General features: G+C 41.8%; 1 non-coding gene across 1 annotated transcript; it reads left to right on the forward strand.

Moving 5' to 3' along the window:
- The first annotated feature begins 745 nt into the window (after positions 1-745).
- On the forward strand, positions 746-867 carry LOC126499342 (U6atac minor spliceosomal RNA). The gene has a single exon (XR_007591069.1). It is a non-coding gene; the product is annotated as a U6atac minor spliceosomal RNA (small nuclear RNA).
- Positions 868-22,042: the final 21,175 nt, after the last annotated feature.

A 22,042-nucleotide genomic window follows, 5' to 3' on the forward strand; every position in this document is an offset into this window, starting at 1 on the left:
TCCATTTTGGAGGAAATAATTTATCAGTTTCTCTACTAAGTGTTTTAAATGTATGAATGCATATAAAAATACCCAGAAAAGGTGAATATTTTCCCTAATTTTTGAAATAAGAAAATTGGATTGTGAAAAGCTGGAATAATTTCTTCCAAGTCAGCACAGCAAAACTATAAGGACAAGATTAAGACCCAATCCCTTCAACAAGGCCATAATAACCAAGTGGCTCAGCACTGATAAGCTTTGCTGGCTAGAAATCTTAGCAGTTGTAACTTGCAGGTCATGTGAAATAGGGTAGTCTACTAAATCGCCACTGGCTATTGCAATACCCCAAAGCTGACAGTATTCGCTAGGGAAATAACCACATTTCGAGCATGAAATCCAGTATCAGGAGTTTGGGATCTAGTCCTGGTCTACGGGAGGAAGTATCACATTCATTTATGTCCACTGTAGGGCAGCATAAGAGGTTTGCCCATGCCACTTTCCTGAACTGAAAAGCAAGGAACTTCATAGGAATGTGAACATGGCCTTTTGTATGAGTAAATAAATTCTTAGATTGTTATTCTTCATAATTAAGCTTGTGCTTAATTTAAAAAGTGTACTTAACTACCATTTTTGTCTAAATTGTTTCCAATATGAAAACAGAGACCCTTGAAGATTTTGTCAACCAAGATCACATGGTTTATGGTTTTGATAATGTTTGACCCAGAAACATCACGAGCTATCTTAAGACAAATCACAGACAAAAGATGTGTTGTATGCAAGGAGAGGTTTGCACCCCTGTTAACAAGGATAGAAGAGGCCCTGGAGCCTAAAATACAGATAAACTTAAGACATTGCCACATATTTTGTGTTGCATAACCACTGTCATTAAAAAAAAATAAGGAAGCAGGAGGTAAAAGGTGGACAAATGTGAGGAAACAGTCACACATTGACTCCAAAATCCCTTATGCTTTTTCCAAGTAACCCGATTAAACATACGTTTTAGTGTACAGTGTAAAACATGTAAGACTTCTATACCGTGTCTAAGGGGGGGGAGGGTCCGGCTACTGGGGAACATACCAAATGTCAGTCAGTGTGTACCTTTGTGTTTACCAGCGTGCTCTACGGTTACCAGACCACTGGACTGTAACCAAACAGGAACCTCTCTCCTGTCAAGCTCCGGCTTCGGTCATTTTCCAAACCCAGACTCCATAGCCTGTGTATCTGGAAGTGCAGGTCTCTGAAATAGGAAAGGCAGCCAACAGGAGAGGTTCTGCTCCATCAGTGTCTGCTGAGAGCAAAAGTCAGGGCTACGTTTTTTGTGTAAAGGGAACACGTGTATGAACAGGAGCTAATTGTACCATTTGGGGGAGCTTTGTGGAATCTTTGGGAGGAAGGCCTAACTGGAGAAAGTGGCTCACTAGGGGTTGGGTTCTGAGAGTTAGATTCCACCCTCCGCCACCTGGGTTCTCTCTGCGGTTTTGTGGGTGACAGATGAAAAGAGCAGCTGCTCCCCACTTCTGTCATCGTTGATACCGTTTCCCACTGCCGAGTCTTCTCTGTCCCGAAAGACTATAGCTTGAACTGTCAGCCAAAATAAATTGTCTCTCCCTGAAGTTGCATTTGTATGTAAAGTATTTGGTCACCGTGGTGACAAAAGCAGCTAATACAGCCTCTCGACTCTGACACTCCATGTCACAGCTGGTGGATGAGAATGAACCTGGGTTAGCCAAAGAGAATTGTTCCAGCCGCTGTCAGCCTTATTTCATGACCTTGTATTTACTACGTATTTATAAAGTTTCTATAAAGATGGGGAACATAATGAACTAAAGCACACACCAATTACTCGCTTTTCCTGAATTTGAACCTGGAGCCTATGAACTACCATGTTTACCTGTGAGCACAAGAATAAAGTAAGTCAAACACGTGTTTTATAATATGCCTATATTATTATATATGAATTAGTATATTATATACATATATATGTATTTATCACATATCACATAAACATGTTTATACATTAGTCTACTGAAAGTATAGAAGCACTATGATTTTTATAAGGACCACTTCCTAGGTACCATGTAGAGAAAAAGCACAATCAGAGAATTGCAACTCAGAACTTCTTTGAGATTCCACCTCACCCTAGTCTGCATGGCAGTCATTGAGAAAATAAATAACAACAAAGAGTGACAGGGGTGTGGATAGAGAGGTGAGCCCTTACACAGTGCTGATGAGACAGAAAACTGTTCAAACCTCTTTGGAAATCAGTGTGCAGTTTTCTCATAAAACTAAAAATAGGTCTATCACATGATGATGCTGGATAAGTCTTTGGTATTTACCCAAAAGACTCCAAGTCAACATATCACTTTAGTGCAATGAAATTATGTAACCAGCCATTGTGCCTAACAACAGAGGAATGATAGAGAAAATGCAGTACCCAGTAGACCATTGCTCACTCAGTAAGAGTGAGCTCATATACTTTGCAGGAAATGCAAGCAACTAGTAACAACCACACTCAGTGAATTAAGCCAGGCTCAGAAAAGCAAATATTTGTGTGTGCTCTCAAATCAAATATTGTACCTGTGGTTCCTAGATGTCTCTTAATCAATGCATAAAGTGAGATATGTATATGTGATATGAAAATAGAAGTAAACATGTCTTGGGGACCGAAAGAGTCTGATGGGAATAAAGAGGAATGAGAAAAGAGAAGTTGAGAGTGTGAGAAAGATAGGCTTGCACATCATATATGCCTGCAGGAAAGTCTCCTCGTGTAGCACAGTACCAAGCACAATGAAAATCACAATAAAATTTTCGAAAGTACAGATAAGGGGAAGAATGCTGTAAACCTGAGACTTGAGTTAATCATCTGGTGTTCCCAGCAGATCCCTACCAGCATTTCTTCTCCTTGGGGACACGGAACAGAAGATTCAGTCATGTAGAATCATGGGCTGACAAGCCCACAGAGTTAGCTTAATTTAGCCTCTCCTATTGAAAGCAGAGACCTATAGAATTTCAGTCTGAGACCCAACATGATGGCCTCAGCACATTATTATTAAGCAGGCATGAGATTTTTCCCAAGATAGAAAGCTATTATACTGATTTATTGATCTTCCAGAAGCCCCTCAACACTCAGCTGAATTAGTCAAAGAGCCCTTTCAAACAATGGTGGGTTTTGCATCAAACCACAGATAGTGAGGACCACAGCAATGGTTGACACAAGAAGTTATATAAAATACTGCATGACAAACATGGTTGAAATCAGCTATAATCCTGTGGAAAGAATTGAACTGAACCAGTTGTCACCCTAGGTCTCAGGAGTTTGGGAAGTCAAGATCAAGGCCAGCCTGGGTCACATAGCAAGACCTTGTCAAAGAAAAAAATAAACAGAGAGTACATGAAATGGAAGAGAGGAAGCGAAGAGAAGAGGCAAAGAAGATGAGAGAGAGAGAGAGAGAGAGAGAGAGAGAGAGAGAGAGAGGGAGGGAGGGAGGGAGGGAGGGAGGGAGGGAGGGAGGAAGCAAGCAAGCAAAGGGGTACCACTCCAAGGCTGGTGTACTATATGCTCAAGCTGTTAGATGTCTAGTTATATTGATACAAAAAAGGGTTATGAACTCAAAGACAAAATCTAGCCTAGTGTTGAGCTTATTTATACACCTGAGCCAGGATTCCAGGTCTGGGTAGCATTTAACTTTTAGATGCCACCATTGGTTCATCTTTCAGATACAAATATCTTCCTGAAAGCCCACCCTAGAGGCACAACTCCTCCAAAAAAGCCACACCTACTCTTACAAGGACACACCTACTCCCATAAGGACTTGCCTCCTCCAACAAGGACAGACATCCTAATCCTTCCTTGATCGCAGACTAAGCACGCAAACCTAGGAGACTACAGGGGCCAGTCTCTTTCAGACCACTGCACAGGTTAAGGCCCTTTCTCTGTGATGGAAGACAGAAAGTTGGAGCTCTTATGACAATTACAAGATCCTGTCCTAACAGGTCTCAAAGTTGTCAGCCATCAAGAAAAGCAAGATCCAAATAGCACCAGGTATTTCCCAAGCTCAGGTGTGAAGCTGTGTAGCCCACCGACCAATTCTGCCAAATCATCTTCCTTTAGCTGGATTGACCTTGGCCTCCTGTGCGATGAGCAAGTGTGTGGTGGAGAGCTGGGAGAGAAGCAGAGTGAGCGAGCGGTCATTCCACTGTCGAGAGAGGCAGAAGTGGAGACTCAACAGCAGCGAGGACCAGGTTGATGGGAATGACCTGCAGTACTATCTGAGCCCATGGTGATTTCCAGATCCATACTGCCCCCAAGAGCTATTTCTGGGGCCAGGGGCCTGCTGTAGTCAGGGTCTGTGTTGATGTCTGTGACCTCTGTTGCCACCAAAGGCCATGGGGATGGACAAGGTCTGGGCTGACCCCTGAAGCCAGTTTGGCCTGAGTGGTCTGTGCTGCCATCTGAAGTCCATGATCTGAGTTGCTTCCAAGGGCTTTGCCTGGGTCTGTGGTCCTACTGCAGCAGAGGGCTCTGTTCATGGTCTGTGCTGCCACCACAAGACAGGTGGAAGCCTATGATCTGTGGTCCCACTGACTGTGAAGGGCAGTGGTATCCGTGATTGCAGATGCCAGCTGCGAAAGCTGCAGTTTAAATCCCAGCCATGCTGCTTAGCAGATTAAAGAATTATGTGCTCAAAAAAAGACAGAGATGAACAGTAAAAAACAGATTAAGATGGAAATTAAAAGGAAACAGAAACCTCTAAATTGTTTACAGGGTGCTTAAAAATGTATGTAGGCTTAGGAGAGAAAAGAAAAAGGAAGAGAAAGTCCTTAAAGAAATAGAGTAGCCAGGTGTAGTGGCACACATTTTTAATCCCAGCATTTGGGAAGAAGAGTCAGGCAGATTTCCGTGAGTTCAAGATGAGCCTGGTCTACAGAGTGAGATCCAGGATGGCCAAAGATACACAGAGAAACCTTGTCTCAAAAAAGCCCAAAAATTTAAAAATAAAAATAAAAAATAGAGTAAAAAAAGCCAGTAATGATGGAAAATACACAAAGAGTCTGAATTATGTATATTATTGTGTTTTCTTTGAATTTTTTGACTGTGAATGAGCTAACTAATGAGAGACATTAGATTGTATGGGGTGCTAAGATAAACCAGCACACACACACACACACACATATATATATTCAAAAAATGGATGAGGAAAATGTGGTACATTTACACAATGGAATACAACACAGCAGAAAAAAATAACAGTATCTTACAAATTTGTAGGCAAATGGATGGAGCTAGAAAACATCATTTTGAGTGAGGTAACCCAGACACAGAAAGACAATTACCACATGTACTCACTCATAAGTGGTTTTTACACATAAAGCAAAGAAAACAGCACACAATTCACAATCCCAGAGAACTTAGACAACAATGAGGACCCTAAGAGAGACATACATAGATCTAATCTACATGGGAAATAGATAAAGACAAGATCTCCTGCGTAAATTAGGAGCATGGGGATCTTGGGGAAGGGTTAAAGGGGAGGGGAGAGGCAGGGATGGGAGCAGAGAAAAATGTAGAACTCAATAAAAATCAATAAAAAATAATTTAAAAAATTAAAACAGAAAAAAAGTATTGAAATAAATACATTGGTAAGGACTTTGGTTTATTGGTACAAATTTAACTTCATTTTTGTTATATGTATATTCGTACTCTTGTTTAAGGTATTATAAACATACGTCTCATATCAAAATGTAATGGATAGTGAAAATTACAGATTAATAGTCAATTTTAATAGTCAAACTCATAGCCACATTAGTTAGGTTTTCTAAATATACAGGGATCTATTTCAGTTAGATAGATAACCTTCAATACCTCAAAAAACCTGCAGAATATGGCACTGAAAAGATTTTAAGAACTTAGACTTTTCTGTGAGACTTGTCTTCTTCTGGCAGCACCAATTACTTCAGAGAGGTTGATGGGCATTGAAGAACTTCGTAATCGAATTTGCCTTCAGTTTGATTAGGCTAGCCGTTTGGGCAAGAAAACTGCTCTTGTCTAGATTGATTGATGGGATGATGTAAATTATAGACATGTAGGACCCACAGAAAAGCGACTGCTCCTGAACTTTCCAAAAGATGGCATGGTTCCTCAGTGTCCCTGTTTCAGAGAAGAAACTTCCAGACATTCTGCATGATACAGAAGAAAGCAACTGACAAACTTTGCTAGTACAAGGCAGACGAGATCTTCAAATTTCCTGCTTCACTGAAAAGTCTGCCAGATGTTATAGGCCTGGATGTACCAGTATTTCAAAAGAACTTTGGGTGAGTGTCTAGGCAGTGAGATGACTCTTGTCATTTCTAGAAATTTGTAAGTTGCTTACAATGAATTTCCTATTTACTTAAGTGATATTATATCCTTCTGGGGTCTTTGATGGAGTTGAAGACAGATAGTTATAATAGTTTTCCTTAGTTATAATAAAAGATAAATTAGATGCAAAACCTTAGACTCACAAAGATAAGAGAAGTGATAGAGTATTTTCTTTAACTTTGTCAGATTCAAATAGACTAAAAATTGTAACTATAATTCTTGCTTGACAACTGCTCTGTATATGTAATTTTACTATGTTAAAGTTAAAACCTGCCTTCTGTATATCTGTTGCTTTCATTGGTTGATAAATAAAGCTGCTTTGGCCAATAGCTCAGCAGAGTAAAGCCAGGCAGGAAATCCAAACAGAGATACAGAAAAAGAGTAGGCAGAGCCAAAGAGATGCCTTTTAGCTGCTAAAGATGAAAAATACCAGAACATCACTGGTAAGCCACAACCTTGTAGCAGTACATAGAATTATAGATATAGGTTAATTTAAGACATAAGAGCTGGTTAGAAATAATGTCTGAGCCATTGGCCAAACATATTATAATTAATATAGTTTCTGTGTGATTATTCAGGTCAAGGTGGCCAGGAAAACAAAAGCACAGTCTCTGTTTACAGGGGACAGACACTGGGAAATGAGTGTGATGGCGTGCAGGATGTGAAGTCCCAATCAATAAAAATATTTTTAAAAAAACTTAGCCAAGCATAGAGCTATCTGCCTATATATATATATGTATATATATACATATATATATATATATATATACACACACACACACACACAGCACAGGAACACTTTACACCATGCAAGCATTCTTAGAGTCAGTGAATGTCACCTTAATTGAAAAAAATGCAGGTAGAAGCCCAAGCAAGGGTTGAGAGTTTAAAGACACTCATAGTTTCATTATTTCAGAAAGGGAAGCATTTGATTTCAGTCAAGTGATGAAAACAGGAAATCAAACATTGGTTATACTAACCAAAAAAGATATCCAAAATGATAGTATCTCTTTGTCACTACAAAATTAAAACATTTAGAAACCACAGACCCCAACTTGAAGCATGAAGAGCATGGTTTAAATTTGAAATGTTGGTCACATGCATGTCCTATTTGCCAGCACCCCTCCAATGGCCCTTAGCTATAAAAAGGGGATAACTATAATTTGAGAGAAATTAGCATTTTACCTATAACACAGCTAGATAAAGCCAACCAACATCTAAGATATTTTTTAATACACATGTTCTGCATATGGATGAGGGAAAGGTAGTTCCGATTGACATGTACAGATTCCTGGTTTGGGTAATTCTCTTCGGCTTTATATAATTATTCTGTGACATTTGTTTAAAATCAGTTAGAAAGGTCAGTGAGGGCTGAGAGATAGCTCAGTTGGTAAAATGTTTGCTACAGAAGGCTGAGGATTTGAGTTCAATCTCCAGCATCCACCAGGAAAGCTGAGCATGGTGAAGTGGACCTTTAAAACAAGCACTGGAGAGTGGAGGAAGGAGGATTCCTGGGGCTCACTAGCCAGGGAGACTATCTGGTTTAGCAAGCTTAAGGACCCACAGAGACCTCATCACACAAAACAAGCTGATGGTTCCTAAAGAGTGGCACCTGTGGTTGACCTCTGGTCTCCACACATGCGCTCACGTGCGTGCGCATGCACCCAAACACACACACACACACACACACACACACACACACACACACGGGAAAAGGTCAGTGGACTGCTGTAATTTCCCTCTATTTTTCACCTAAGTTCACAGTGTTAAAACATGGGGGACAAACAGTCCCTCCAAATCCCAGAGCTATGTGTATTGGATACAAAGGCAACTGACTTTCAGATGCTGCATGAGAGGTAGGAAAGCGGTCCCTTGAGCGGTAGACTCTTACCACCTTGGGGGAAGTAAGGGAAAATGTGTAGGATTCAACGGCAACACATCAAAAACAAACAAACGACAACAAGAAAAAAAACTGATACTCATTGTCCTTATTAAGATGGCAATCCCTGTTGTGAAGGACAGGCAGCCATTGAGTGAGAAGAAAGACACAAGCAGACTTGTATTTTAGGAACCTCCCCTGGTATTTCACTGGGAATCAGAGAGGGACTAAGTGCCAAAACTTTAAACACAAGCAACTGCTGGGATGTAATGCAGTTGTCACAATGAATGATGATAGGACCCTGAGCCGATTCACAGCAAAGGATGCCAGAAAAGGATGCTCAGGAGATATGTAATACGTTAACAAAGTTTGGTGACAAATTGGATGCTTACACCTGTCAAGTTAAGAGCTTGTACTGGCCCTTTATTCTGCCCCCCTGTAGTGGGCAGAATAAAAGTCCCTCAAAGAAGCCTGCATTTTAATTTTGGAAACTAAATGTTTGGTAACACCAGAAATAGTATTAAGGTATCACACAAAACTGGGTTGCTAATTAGCGGCCCTAGAAATAGAAAGAGTACCTTGGATTATGCAAATGAGCTTGCTTGATGGGATCACAGCGCTCTTCAAATGTAAAAGATAGGCTCAGAAGAGCCAAAATTCTGAGCGCCTTGATGGCCACTGCTGTTTTGAAAGCATAAAAGAGCCACGAACATGAGGGAGCTGGGACGCCATGTAAGTCTTTTCCCTGTAGCTTCCAGAAAGAAAGGCAGCCTCTGCTCAGGCCATGCTGATCTGGGTGGTCAGTGCTCCCACCTGGGGCCATGGAGACATGCAGGCCCCAGGCCACTGCTTAGAGTCGGTGATGTGGGAGTGTCATATCAATCTGTTGATTTCATTGGCTGAGCAATAAAGAAACTGCTGGCCCTGATAGGTTAAAAGATAGGTGGGCGGAATAAACAGAATAGAATTCTGGGCGGAAGAGGAAGTGAGGTCAGACTCTGCTCTGCTTCCAGAGAGACTCTGCTCTCTGGAGCACAGACGCCATGCTCAACTCTCCCAGGATGGACAGAGGCTAGAATCTTCCCAGTAAGCGCACCTTGGGGTGTTTACAGGGATTATTAGAAATGGGCTAGTCCAGGTGCGAGAATTAGCCTGTAAGGGCTAGAGTTAATAGTTATATCCCATATCCTTCCTTCATCTGTGAAAAACTAGCTGAAGAAAAGGCCACAGGACCTCCAGTAACTGCTAATGAGCTCCTACCTCCCTGTGGGTCCCTTTCAAAACACCATCTCATCTGCATAACTTGGACATGGAAGATTCTCTGATCCACACAAATGGACCTTGGGCTGTCCTTGGAGTCACCAGCAGAGAAGGCGGCTCATTTCAAAACCTGACTCAAAATTGGGACTAAGCTGTAAAGTCAGCTTCTCCCAGAATATGGTTTGTATAGGAGAGTCAGGAGGATGTAAAAGGAGAGAACTGACAAGCCAGCCTCACATCAGCTGGGATCAGTTGGCAAGGAGGGATATCACAGAGTGCAGCGCGCCAACGATTCTCCTCTGTCTGCCACTATAGAATTCTACTCCTTGTTGGTACATGGAGCTTCTGACTTCATATATGGCATAGTTATTAGCACCACAATCATGAAGAGTAGGATTAACTCATGCAGATCCAGCCTGTGAGTTTCTCTCATAGAGATGAACTCTAAAGGAGGAACATAATCAGTTTTGCCTGACTGGGTTGGCATAGGATTACAGAACACCGACCTCCAGGCATGAGGTGATTGCCTCTTGAACCCTCAGTACCTGTAATTATCCTCCACAAGACCTGCGTAAGACCGAGGCTGGGCACACTAATGTGTCCGTCCTGGAGAGGGTCAGGGTCTCAACTGCCTTGCCTCTTCGCCCCTCCCCCGAGGATATCTAGACAATGAATAGATTGCCAGGAGAGAGAAAAACTTGTCCTTAGTGTGAGAGTCGCTAGTAAATTGGCCACATTCCTGTCAATAACCCCTCATTCAATGCGTGGGTGACCTCACGCATTGGCTGACTATGTCGGACTCGAGGGGAGTCATTTCTTTGGTCTGTGGTGGTTGCCCTGATCTGGGGTGAGTAGATGGTTAGTTCCCATTTCAGAAAAGAGGGTTCATGCAACACACTAGTACTAGGCAGACAGTGAATGTCAAAGAAGGATTTATAATTTGTCTTCTCCAAAACTGTCCCAAGGATATCTAGTGTCTACCGAAAGGAAGGTCAGGCCCCCAGAATTGGTACCGGACATACCTAGACACCAAATTCTCAGCACAAAGTAGATGTATTACTCCGGGGGGACCAAGTAGGGTGGGGTGTTGCTGCAAAGGCAGCAAGCACAAGCAAGAAGAGAACAAGAGAACAAGAGAGGGTGTTTTTCAGGAGCAGGTTTTTAAGGATAAAAATGGAGAGTCTGTCCCAGAGGGAGCCGGTAAACCCTGATTGGCCATTTTAGCCAAATAATGAATTTTGATTGTTGGACCTTGGTGTTTTGTCTCAGAAATGAGTCAGTGGCCAAATAAGGGGATAGACCTTGGGAGCTAGCTTTAGGAATGCAACAGATTTTTTTATCAAGGAAGAGAAAATGGGGTAAAAGGGCAAAACCTGTGTGCAGTGCCCGCCGTGCTTGGCCTGTGTTCGCCGCGCTCAGGCCTGTGACAGGCCCTTCGTTTGCATCTTTCCTAGCAGGAGTACTTTCTAAGTTTCGTGACGTACAACGAAGGAGCATGAAATCAGTACTTAAGACAATAATCATACCCTGATATGGTGTCACAAGACTGATTGTAGCTTTTGTGCTTACCAATAACCCATTAAATAGACGAGAGTGAGCATCAAGACACCTGTTGGGACTTAGGGGTGTTTATGAATGTGAAAGTCCCCAATAGCCTGAGACAGTTTCCTGCAGACTGTGAGCAACACGATAAAGGGAAAGTATTACCAAGCTCAACCGAGAGTTCATTGCGGATATTCAATACATGTTAACTAACTGACTGGCAAATGGAGATTTGGGGACTCATAAAGGCTGAGTTAACAATGAACATAAATTCTAAACATAAATACCTCTACTATTAAATTCTATGCACACACGGAGGTGTCCCTGTGTTTAATTGTTTTTAGTGGTTTTTGTTTTTGTTTTCCTATATTGCTTCTATTCCACTGGGCAGATCAAAAAGTGGGGCAAAAGTCATGAAGAGTGTCATGTGATTCTCGGAGTTCTTTGCGTTTTCCTTCAGTCTCAGTAAAGCAAGAGAGTCAGAAAGAGCTTGGCTTGCACCCATTGATTCCCTGACCTCTGCATAGTTCCTCTTCTCTTGAAACACAGAGGCAGCCTGTGATCTCTATCCCTTGCTGACCAGCTGTATGGGGGACGACATCTGTGAGACAATGTTGGGGACAAGGCAGACCCAGGCTCGCTCAGACAACACACTACAGTGGCTCAGAGGTGCAACAAGCTTGTTCAGAAGCTTGACCGCCCCATTCTCAGGCTTCCTCCCATCAGCAGAAAAGGTGCTCTGTGTCCGTCTTGCATGGTCACCAGGCTGCTGTCTCTGTCCTTGAAGTTTAGTGGCAATGCACCATTGAAACATAGGTACTTCCTATGCTTTCGTTCAGAACTAGAAAGATAGGGGCTGAGGCTGTGGCTTGGTCAGTAAATGCCTGATATTTAACCATGAGGACATGGGTTTGGATTCCTAACACATTTACAAAGCAAGCTAGGGCAAAACACACCTGTCTCCCTAGTGCAAGGGTGGAGTGAGACAGGAGGAGCTTTGGAACTCACTGGCGAGCCAGTCTAACTGATCAGTGTGCGCCAGTGGACTGAGAGACCCTGTCTAAGAAAAGGAAGGTGGAGAGCAATATAAAAAAAACACCAGATGTTGACATCTCTGTACATACACATGCACAAAAGCAGGAGCGTGTGCGCACACAGACACACACACACACACACACACACACACACACACACACTGTTGAAAGATTAAAACAAAATGACAAACTTCTTAATGCAGCCCTTCTCTTGTATCTTGCTCAGGCAAGGGGGCTCCAGGCAAAGGCAAATGAGAACTCTAGAGCCCAGATCAAGCGTATCATTAATATGTGGTTATTCTCACCAATGCTGCCACTTGGTTTGTGCAGATTCCCGTGCCAGAAAATGAAGTAGAGCTCATGGGCTCAACATGCCCTCTACTTGTTCTCTATGTACCTATGCAGACACCTACTCGATGACCAAGGCAACTGTTAACCAACAAAAAGAAAAGCCCCATGAAGACTTTCACATCCTATTGGAGAATCCTCCAAGTGCAGCAGGCAATGTCCTTGAGTTCTCTGTAGTTTCTTTGACAGTGCCAGGCCCTGTAGGTCAGAGCTTTGGAGAAACTGCTGGCCTTGGCCTCTGAGTGCAGCATTCAATGCTCACGCAGCTCCTGGGAGAATTACTCAGCCTCTCAGTGCCACCACTATTTTATCTATACCGGGAGGTGATGCTAACGCACCTACCTCCCAAACACACCTTTAACAAGCACCGTGTTTGAAAGAATCCACACAAGAAGCAAATACCCCCTAAGCCTTGACTGTGCCAACATTCGCATCTGAGTGTAAGAAGTAAGAAGAAAAGACTGGAAAACACCAGTGAGTAGGATCTGTGGTCTTGTGGGAAAAGGAAACATTTTCATTCCGAAATGATTTCAAAACTGAAGGACAGAAAAAATCCTTGGACATATAAATGGGAAAAAGATCCAAGGCTGCTTGGTGTCAATTATTTGGAAGAAGAAAGTTCTCTGTACTAGGCAGTGAAGTTAAATGTGTTTTGAATGAACATTTAAAAACCCCCGTGATTGAATCAGCCAACCATTAAATTTTAAATTAAGCTAAGCCCTATAGAAAAGATAGACAGCTATCTAGGCAACAAAAATAGAGATTAAAAAACCTGTTAATTTGATTTTCACATAGCCTCTTTTATGATTAATACAAATATCTGCAAAGGAGAATGACTTATCCAAAATTTCATATTAAAAATGGACCTAGATTAGTTATTCCAAGTAAATCAAGCAAAGTTCCTCTATAAAAACACAATAGATTTCATATATGAGCAAATAATATAATAGCATATATAACTATTTCAAAAAAAGAAGTAAGAAGGCAAAGAAGAAACAAATATATCTCAAAAAAACAATAATGTTTTCTTTTTTTTTCTTTATTTGGATTTTTGAGACAGGGTTTCTCCGTAGCTTTTGGTTCCTGTCCTGGAACTAGCTCTTGTAGACCAGGCTGGCCTCAAACTCACGGAGATCTGCCTGCCTCTGTTTCCCGAGTGCTGGGATTAAAGGCGTGCACCACCACCGCCCGGCCCAACCAATAATGTTATTAGGCCCAACTGGAATGTACTTATTTATTGACAACAGAAATGATATATAAAGAGGTCAAATTTCTCATCATATTATTAAGATTGTGTAAAATAAGACTGAATTTTAGAAACATTTTAAATAATTGATCATCCTTTTGAATTTCTAAAACTGAGGCCTAAATATTTCTACAATTATAATTAAAATGATTTGTGGGCATGTCACACAGAAAGATAGCATTCCTCTGTGGCAAGAACAACACAACATTGTGTGGCTGTGGAGTTGCTTTCCTCAGAGTGCCATAACAAGTTAACACAACAGACAGGGCTGTCTTCCCTCCGCTAGCCCCAGGGGAGCACATGTCTTCCATGCTTCCTGTGTCTTCCAGTTTCCCGTCACAGCTGGTATCCCTCGACGGCTCCTCCTATTTCTCAGCCACACTCTCCTTCCATCAGTAACTCCCATCTCCTCCCTTAGAACACCCATGGGACAAGAGTAACAGAGTAGGCTTCCTCTCTAGATCCCTCACTGATCAACATACTGGAGGTCAGGAACTAGAGAGGTAGAAAGAACGGCACTGAGATAATCATTGCCTTGGCAGCAGCAGCAAGCCTACGGGTATGTCTGAAATAGAGATGGCACTTCCAAAAGGCTTCAGGGTAAACCTTAGAAAAGGATTACCTTTAGCCGCTTGCCCAACAACTCATTCTTCTCAATTAACTGAGACATGATCACAGAACTCAGCTCACCATTTTGTCAAGGTCTCAGGACCCTCTTCAACTTTGGCATGTGAAGTAAAGTCAAAGAAGGCAAAATGGACACATTCAATTATCTCTGCATATTCTTAAGCCTCCCTGAAGAAGACAGCCGAGGAACAAAACAGGTTTTAAAAAAAATCCATGCATTATGAAAAAGATACAAAAGAAAGAAAACCAGAAATCAAATAGTGAGAAATGGCAAGCCGATAGGCAAAGGGCAACTGACTTAACACAGCAAAAACTGCCTCCTGGAGCTTCTAAAGGGAGAAGTCAAGACAATGAAAATAGATGGGGCTGGGGAGGCACCTCGGCAGATAGAGTGCTTGCTGCTCTCCAGAGGACAGGAGTTCAGTTCCCAGTGTGACTCAGGTTCTAGAGAACCAAATGCCTCTGGCTTGCATGAGCATGTACCTGAGTGTGTGCAGACATACACACACACACCACACACCATAAACACACATACCACACACAGTCACCACACACACACATGCACACACACCCCACACCACATACCACACACAGTCACCACACATGCACAGCACACACACACCACACAGTCGTCACTCACACACATCACACATACAAACATGCACACCACACACATATGACACACACACCTCACACAGTTACCGCACACACACACCACACACACATATACATGCACACATGCACACACACAGAGATGAATAAATAATAAGTAAACATTTAAAATCTGTGCATTGATTCATACCAAAAACATTGGAGAAAAGTTAGGGAACAAAGGTATCATTATTTTCAGAGGCCCAAGTAAGACATAAAAAAAATAAATAACTATCTTTTTCCTAACACTTCCAAATGCAAAATTTCTGACAGATAAAATTGTTTCAAAAAATTTTAGTACATACCTAACTTATTTGCTATCAAAATATGATCTAAAGTATGTAAGGCTAATTATAATCTCTATTAATCCTCCTTAGTAAGAATATTCATGTTCCACTGCAGAAAAAAAATCAATGTGTTTAATTATGGAGACTACTGCTGGTGATATATCAATGACATATCTTCTTATTTTCTAAAATCTGAAAATTAATTCGCATTTTCAAACATGCCTAGCCCTGAGGAGTTTGTATAAGGCATCATGGGACTCTATAATGAGCCTTTTCTAGCCCCAAATACCCCTCTTGTCCTTCTCATCTCAACAAGAAGGGGTCTGCTCTCTGGGGGAAAGTTAGCTCTAGTTTCTGTAGGTCTTACACACCATGGTTCACACATGGCACCATCCTGAAAACCGACACAGGAGAGCCCAGTCGTCCCCCCTTCCCCCCGCCCCCGTAGGCTCGCAGATAGGAGCAACAGGCATGTGTTTGAGTTGGTGAACTTTGCACGTGTGTACATTGACATAAAAAAAAATAATCAAAGGCCAGTGTTCTCTTTAATTGCTCCCAGCTGTTTGTTTGCTTGTGTGTTGCTGCTATTGTTGAGATAAGGTCTCTCTCAGTAAACCCAGAGCCTATTGGTTCATCTAGGCTGGCTGGCCAAATTACTCTAGGGATCCTCTCTGGCCCTGCCCCATCACACACCCCCACCTCCCTAGCTTGGATTGTAGATAGGCCTTCAGCAGTGCCTTGGTTTTTACATGTGCTCTGGAGATCCAAACTCAGGTCCTCTTCTTGTGTAGTAGTCCTGTCCCCTCCTAAGCCATCTCCCGTGGAGTGACATTTTGTTTGTATTTTAACAAATAAAGCTTGCCTGAAGGTCTGAGCTAAGCCACTAGAGGCCAGGCAGTGGTGGCACACACCTTTAATCCCAGGACTCAGGAGACAGAGGCAGAGGGATCTATGTTAGTTCAAGGCTATCCTGGGCTACTTGAGATTGAATCCACCGAAAAGAGAGACAGAGCTCACACAAAGGTGATTCCAGCACTTGGGATCCCACGCCTTTAACCCCAGCACTAGGGAGGTGGAGACAGGAGTGATAGAGCTGGGCAGAGAGAGAAATCTAAGGCGGGAGGAGACAATCTGATGTTTGGTGGAGACAGATGCAATCTGGAGATGCAGTCTGAGGACAGGATCCCCCTTTAGTCTGAGGATTTGAGAGAGGTTAAAGGTCTTTCTAGTGGCTGGTTGCACTGCTCCTCTGATCCTTCAGTTTTCACCCCCTAATATCTGACTTCAGGTTTTATTTATTAAGACCAATTAGAATTCGTGGTACACTCCCCAGCTCCTAGTTCTTGGTTTTCAGATTTGGTTCAGGGTGTGGTTTTGCTATCAGACACTGTGTCATCTCTTATCTACCCCTCCTGAGTGCTAGGGTTACAGGCATATACCATCGCTTCTGTGTATTTCAAAAGTTCCATTCTGTGGCCTCTGGTTACGGCTGCTCTGAGCCTGTACTGTCACAGCACATCATGCCAGAAGACAGCAAGAAGCAGAAGAAAACAGGGTCCTCGAGTCTCAATATCCTCTTCAAAAGTCCCCAGTCAACAGTCTGACTTCCCCAACTTTCTCAAAAGTTCTATCAGTTCCCAATATTACTCCAGAATGGGGACCAAGGAAGGGATTTCAGGACAGTAAAGACTCAAATGTGTAGCAGCATTCTTATCAGAATGGCACAGGTTGGGAATTTTCCCCTGAGCTGGTCAAAATCAAAGATCTGTCCATTTGACACTTGAAGGTTCCCGGGAAGACTGTGGAAACTCCATCTGTTCACCTTCCGCAGTATCTCGCAGGGAGCTCTGAACTGAAGGAAAGTCAAGGATCGTTAGACATCTGAGGGCATGAAAGAACAAGTAAAACCTCGGGAAAATGAGCTCTTGGTAAGCGCGGGTCCAAAGCTGTATTTAATATCCACGCAAAGATAAGAAATTAATATCCATGAGATGAGACCAGAAATAATTTTACCTTTTAAAACCTTCAGAAAATAAACAATGCAATCAGATCAAGGATATAAAATATTTATACTGAATGGAAACATTAGAAATTAAAATTGGGCAAGAACAATGGCCAGAAAATAAAGCAAAAAAACCACATGCATGAAAAATAATAAGGAAAATCAATGCACACAATAGTGGAGTTCAAGACAATAATGGATTTCTTAAAATCCTGAAGTCTCCCAGATATCACAAATGTGCTAATCATGAATACATAATTTGTGATTATAATAATCAAAATTCAAACAGTTGCATCATTGAGAACTAGAAGATAATTAACCAGTCTTCAAATTCTATGAAAAAATAATCTCCACTACATTTGTATATATGTATTAATTAAAGCAATAATATATATATTAATATTTTTAAAAATATTACGTTTTGCATGACATAATAGGCTACTGATAGTACATACTTCAAGAAAGCCAGATAATAAAGAAAAAAAGCATAAGATAAAAAAAAAGGAGTGCCAATTCAAACAAAAAGAAGTTGGCATTTTAAATAATATATAACTCATATGTAACAGTGTTATCTGAGCACGGGTTTGCCGAGTGCCTGTTTGAGTTGGAGAACGATGAAGTGTCTAACCACACTGAAAAGGCGACAAGAACAAGTAAACAAAAGAGGCAGTTATCACCGGCAGCACAAAGCAAGTAGCACAAAAGAAGTGTGGTGGCCCTAGTCACCCAGGTGGCTTAGCCATGCATCATCCTTACACAAAATGAATACGAATAGCAAATCAAAAATGGGCAACGCGGCTGCACTCGAGCAGGCGAGGAATACAGGGTGGGTGGAGAGGGTTGGCATGACAGAATGAATGTTCATTTTCAGATTAGGGACAAAAGATACTACCTAAAGTTTAAAATTTAAAACTCAAGAATGAGCTATTGATGCTTGATACTTGGAAATTAGGAGGGAGGTGTAGGAAGAACGTGTGTGCTCTGACTCAGAGACGACACGGCAGCTGCTGGACCAGAGCAGAGGGCAGCATCATCTGTGGTGAATCACTGGCATTTTATATTCCTTAATATGATATAAATGAAATCTGATTTCACTAGCGACTTATTGATTATTAGTAAATAAATAATTCATAATTTTTATCTGCGAATGTTTACTATTTTCTATTTTCCATCAAAATGGTATTTTTCTTAATGGACCTAATCAGTCTTTACAGTATAGCTCAACTCTTTAAGAACAGTAAGCTATCAAACTCCCTCATTGGCTGTTTACTTTCTACCCAGCCTGTTTCCCAACTCTCCTACTTTGCAGATAATGGCGGAACACTGGTACGTGGTCTGGTGGAAGCGTGGTTTATTTTGCTTCTTCAGTGTTCAACCATTGGTCATTCACAGATCTTTTATTGGGGTCCTGTGTCCCCTTGCTATCTTCCTTATCACTTTTGACCTTCCAGAGTTTTTATTTCCGTTCATGTTTGGTTTTGTCTGAGCACGTCTTTGGTTTCCCACTATAACACGGCTCACACTCTTGAATTCTGCACATGAATCATGGGATGTTAACTCTGCTGCTCAATGACATTACTGGGACTCTCCACAATCTGTACCATGTTTGCAGTGCCTCCCTCCCATTGCACCTCCCAACCTACAGAATAACCTTAGGCTTCCGGAACAAGAAGGAAGGCTGCCGAAATAAAAGAGATTTCTTCTTCCAAGATGCTATTTTATAGAGATACTTACCATTGCCTTTACTAAAACTGAGTCACAAGATCAGTCAAGGCCCCTGTGATACACAGAAGATCTCCATGAACCAGTTTTGGCTGCTCTTCTAAGGTAGAATGCTGTACTTCTCTCTCTCTCTCTCTCTCTCTCTCTCTCTCTCTCTCTCTCTCTCTCTCTCTGTCTCTCTCTCTCTCTTTCATGTGTGCGCATGCACACACACATACAAACACTCCTGGAAAAAAAATTAGACAAACTGGTGTGGAAAACAGACAATGTCTTAAGTGGATGTATATTGTTTCCATTAGCACGGCCATGTTTAGGATGCCAATGCATAGACTCATAGGAATGGCAAAGTCTTCCTTGGGTCTGGCTCAGGGGAATGGCAAGCGCTTCCCCCATGAACACAGATGTTGATTGTTGATAGACAGTTGATACTACCTAAAAGTAGCACATGCAAAAAGTCCCAACCGCAGTTCCTCATCCAGGATGAATGCTTTCGAGAGACTACCCTACTACAGAGATCCCAGGTCCAGATTAGCGAAGCTGCTGCCACCTCCTCTGTATATAATAAATGAGTTGAGCATCTGGACCGCTGGTGCGACTCCATGTGAGCCTATGGCTTGCTAGGTCCCAGCTTTACCTGATTTGTGTCTGGCTTTCTCAATCCCACTTCACTCCCTGTCAGGTTTCCACACCCAACAAGCCAGCCACAGCAAACTGGAATTTATTTTTTATTTTATTTTATTTTATTTTGCGTCTCTGGTTTGTCTGAGCCGTCCCTTTTCTCTGGCCTACAGTAAGGCTCTTAACAGAATTTGTACACAAGAGAAACAAAAGCAGTTCTCTCCGCAGGCATAAATGTTGCAGATGGCTAACGGGTAATCTTTTCCCTGTTGCTTGCTTTTTAAGGTAAAATCGGTCTGAAAGACAAGACCTTGGAAGGACTGATTTATCAAGACATTTGAGATAAATTTCTTACATGTCACAAACACAAAAGCAAACTTTACACCTTAACATACAAAAGCCTTCTTTCCAGCCTAAGGCTTTAAGAGGAGAGTGGTGTGTTTCAAGGGTTTGCGCTCCACATTCTACAGGGAACCCTGACTGCTCTTTGGACTGGAGAGGGAGAGAGAGAGGAGTGGGGGGAGGGGGAGAAGGGTGGGAGGAGGGGGAGGGAAATGGGAAGCTGGGAGGAGGTGGAAACTTTTTTTTTCCTTTTCTCAATAAAAAAATAAATAAATAAAGAGAAGAAAAAAAAAAAGATTCTCAAGACTGAAGTCCACGGGATGAACTTTCTCTTTTTGCTTTGTTTTTGGTGTGTTGGTTTAGGCTAAGTTGGATTGAAGTCCAGTGTTCCCGAGTCACAAGCATCGCTTTGAAGGTCTTCTGTAGACAAGTGGAAGCCCCTCTCCCACCAGCTGAGTTTCAGCTTAGGCAGATTATTTCTCATATTCTGGGCAGGCATGATCTGAGCAGCAGGGGGAAACTAAGAGCAAGGCTGAGTTTCGAGCACAGAAAAGGACAAGAAATCCTCTCTGTGGATAGCTCCCATCCATCCATAAGTATATACTAGAGTTTCTCTCATACCTCTGCCCATGGGCTTACTTAACCTGCTCCCACAGGGGAAAGGCAAGTCTTGGAGTACATCTTCCTCCATCTCTTCTTCTTTTCATCATCCCCCATCAACTATATAGCCACCTTTCATTGATCTATTCATCTAACTACCTATCTACCTTAATACTTATCCATTCATCATTCATCTGTCTAGCATCTAGCATCTATCTACCTGCTGTCTATCATCCGTCTATCAAGCATGTAGCATCTCACTGATCTTGCTTGCTTCTCTAGTTAAATGTTGGCTGATATACTTAAAGATAAACTACTTCAGACAGGACCATCTTCTGGTTTAATATTATTTCTTCTTCAAACTATTGTTTCTTTTCCATTCTTTCTTACTTTTCTTCATTTATTTTGTGTGGAAGGTGGGAGTACCATGTGCCACATCTTGTGTGTGTGTGTGTGTGTGTGTGTGTGTGTGTTGCGTGCAAGTCAAAGAACAACTTGAAGGGGCCAGTTCTCTGCTTCCACCATGTGGACTTTAGGACAAGCCTTGGGTCCTCAGTCTTGATGACAAGCACCTTTACCTACTGAGCCATCTTGCCAACTCCACACTAATATTTCTATAACTTCTTTCTCCTTAAAATTATACTGTTCTATATAATATAGATAAAAAATGGTACTCTACTCCAGTATCCACAAATCACAAGATGTCAATTCTCTAGAACGAAACTTTTTGCAAGTCTGGCTGATACAGTAGAAAGTTGAGGAATGGCTGTGTTAGGGAGAATCTAGGGCAGAGTTCGAAGGTGAGACTGCACACTCACAAGATGAAAAATAATTCATGTTGATGTTTTGACAAAATAAATACGTCTCCAACATCCACTGGTCCAGGGCGCTTTGAGTGCTGCAGGAGGTTGTTGACACAGTGGGAAAAGCAAACAAGAGTTCAAGGCAGACTCAGTCCATCTCTTGTCTTTCAACAGAGTCCAAATAATAGTGCTTGTACTTGTCAGAGAAACTAAAGTTTAACAGTCTTCGATGTGACAAGATTCCAGACCATTTTCTATGACATTTCTTCACTCTTTATTGCTCATTTGAAAGAGAACATAATGAGCCTCAGAAATTACCTTTCCTTTGAATCCATCTCAGGCAGTATTTTTGGACCAAAATCATCAAAATAGCACAGGTTTTATTAGGTAGGCTATTGAAAACAAGTTTTGTATAAGAATGCTCCCTGTCTTCTCTATTTTTTAGTTTCTCCCACTGAATATCATTTGTTAACCTCATTATTTGCTATCTCTACTACTGTCATATAAATTGTAGGTCAGACCTTATATATGAACTTCAGTGTATTCCAGAAGTTGGCATAATGTCTGGCACACAGTAGATTCTATTGTGCGGCACATCTATTACTCCTGAGTGTGTAATACAGACGTAGTGATAGTGCCCAACAGCCTAGCTTATAATTATAAGGGAAAAGACATTTTGTATAATATTCTCAAAAATCCTCATCAGCATGAACCCCAGCTTTCCATGTGGGCATCAATATCTGC

The sequence above is a fragment of the Alexandromys fortis genome, unplaced genomic scaffold (genome assembly GCF_014885135.2).
Source record: "Alexandromys fortis isolate MF-2015 unplaced genomic scaffold, M_Fortis_MF-2015_v1.1 scaffold_15, whole genome shotgun sequence".
NCBI lineage: Eukaryota > Metazoa > Chordata > Mammalia > Rodentia > Cricetidae > Alexandromys > Alexandromys fortis.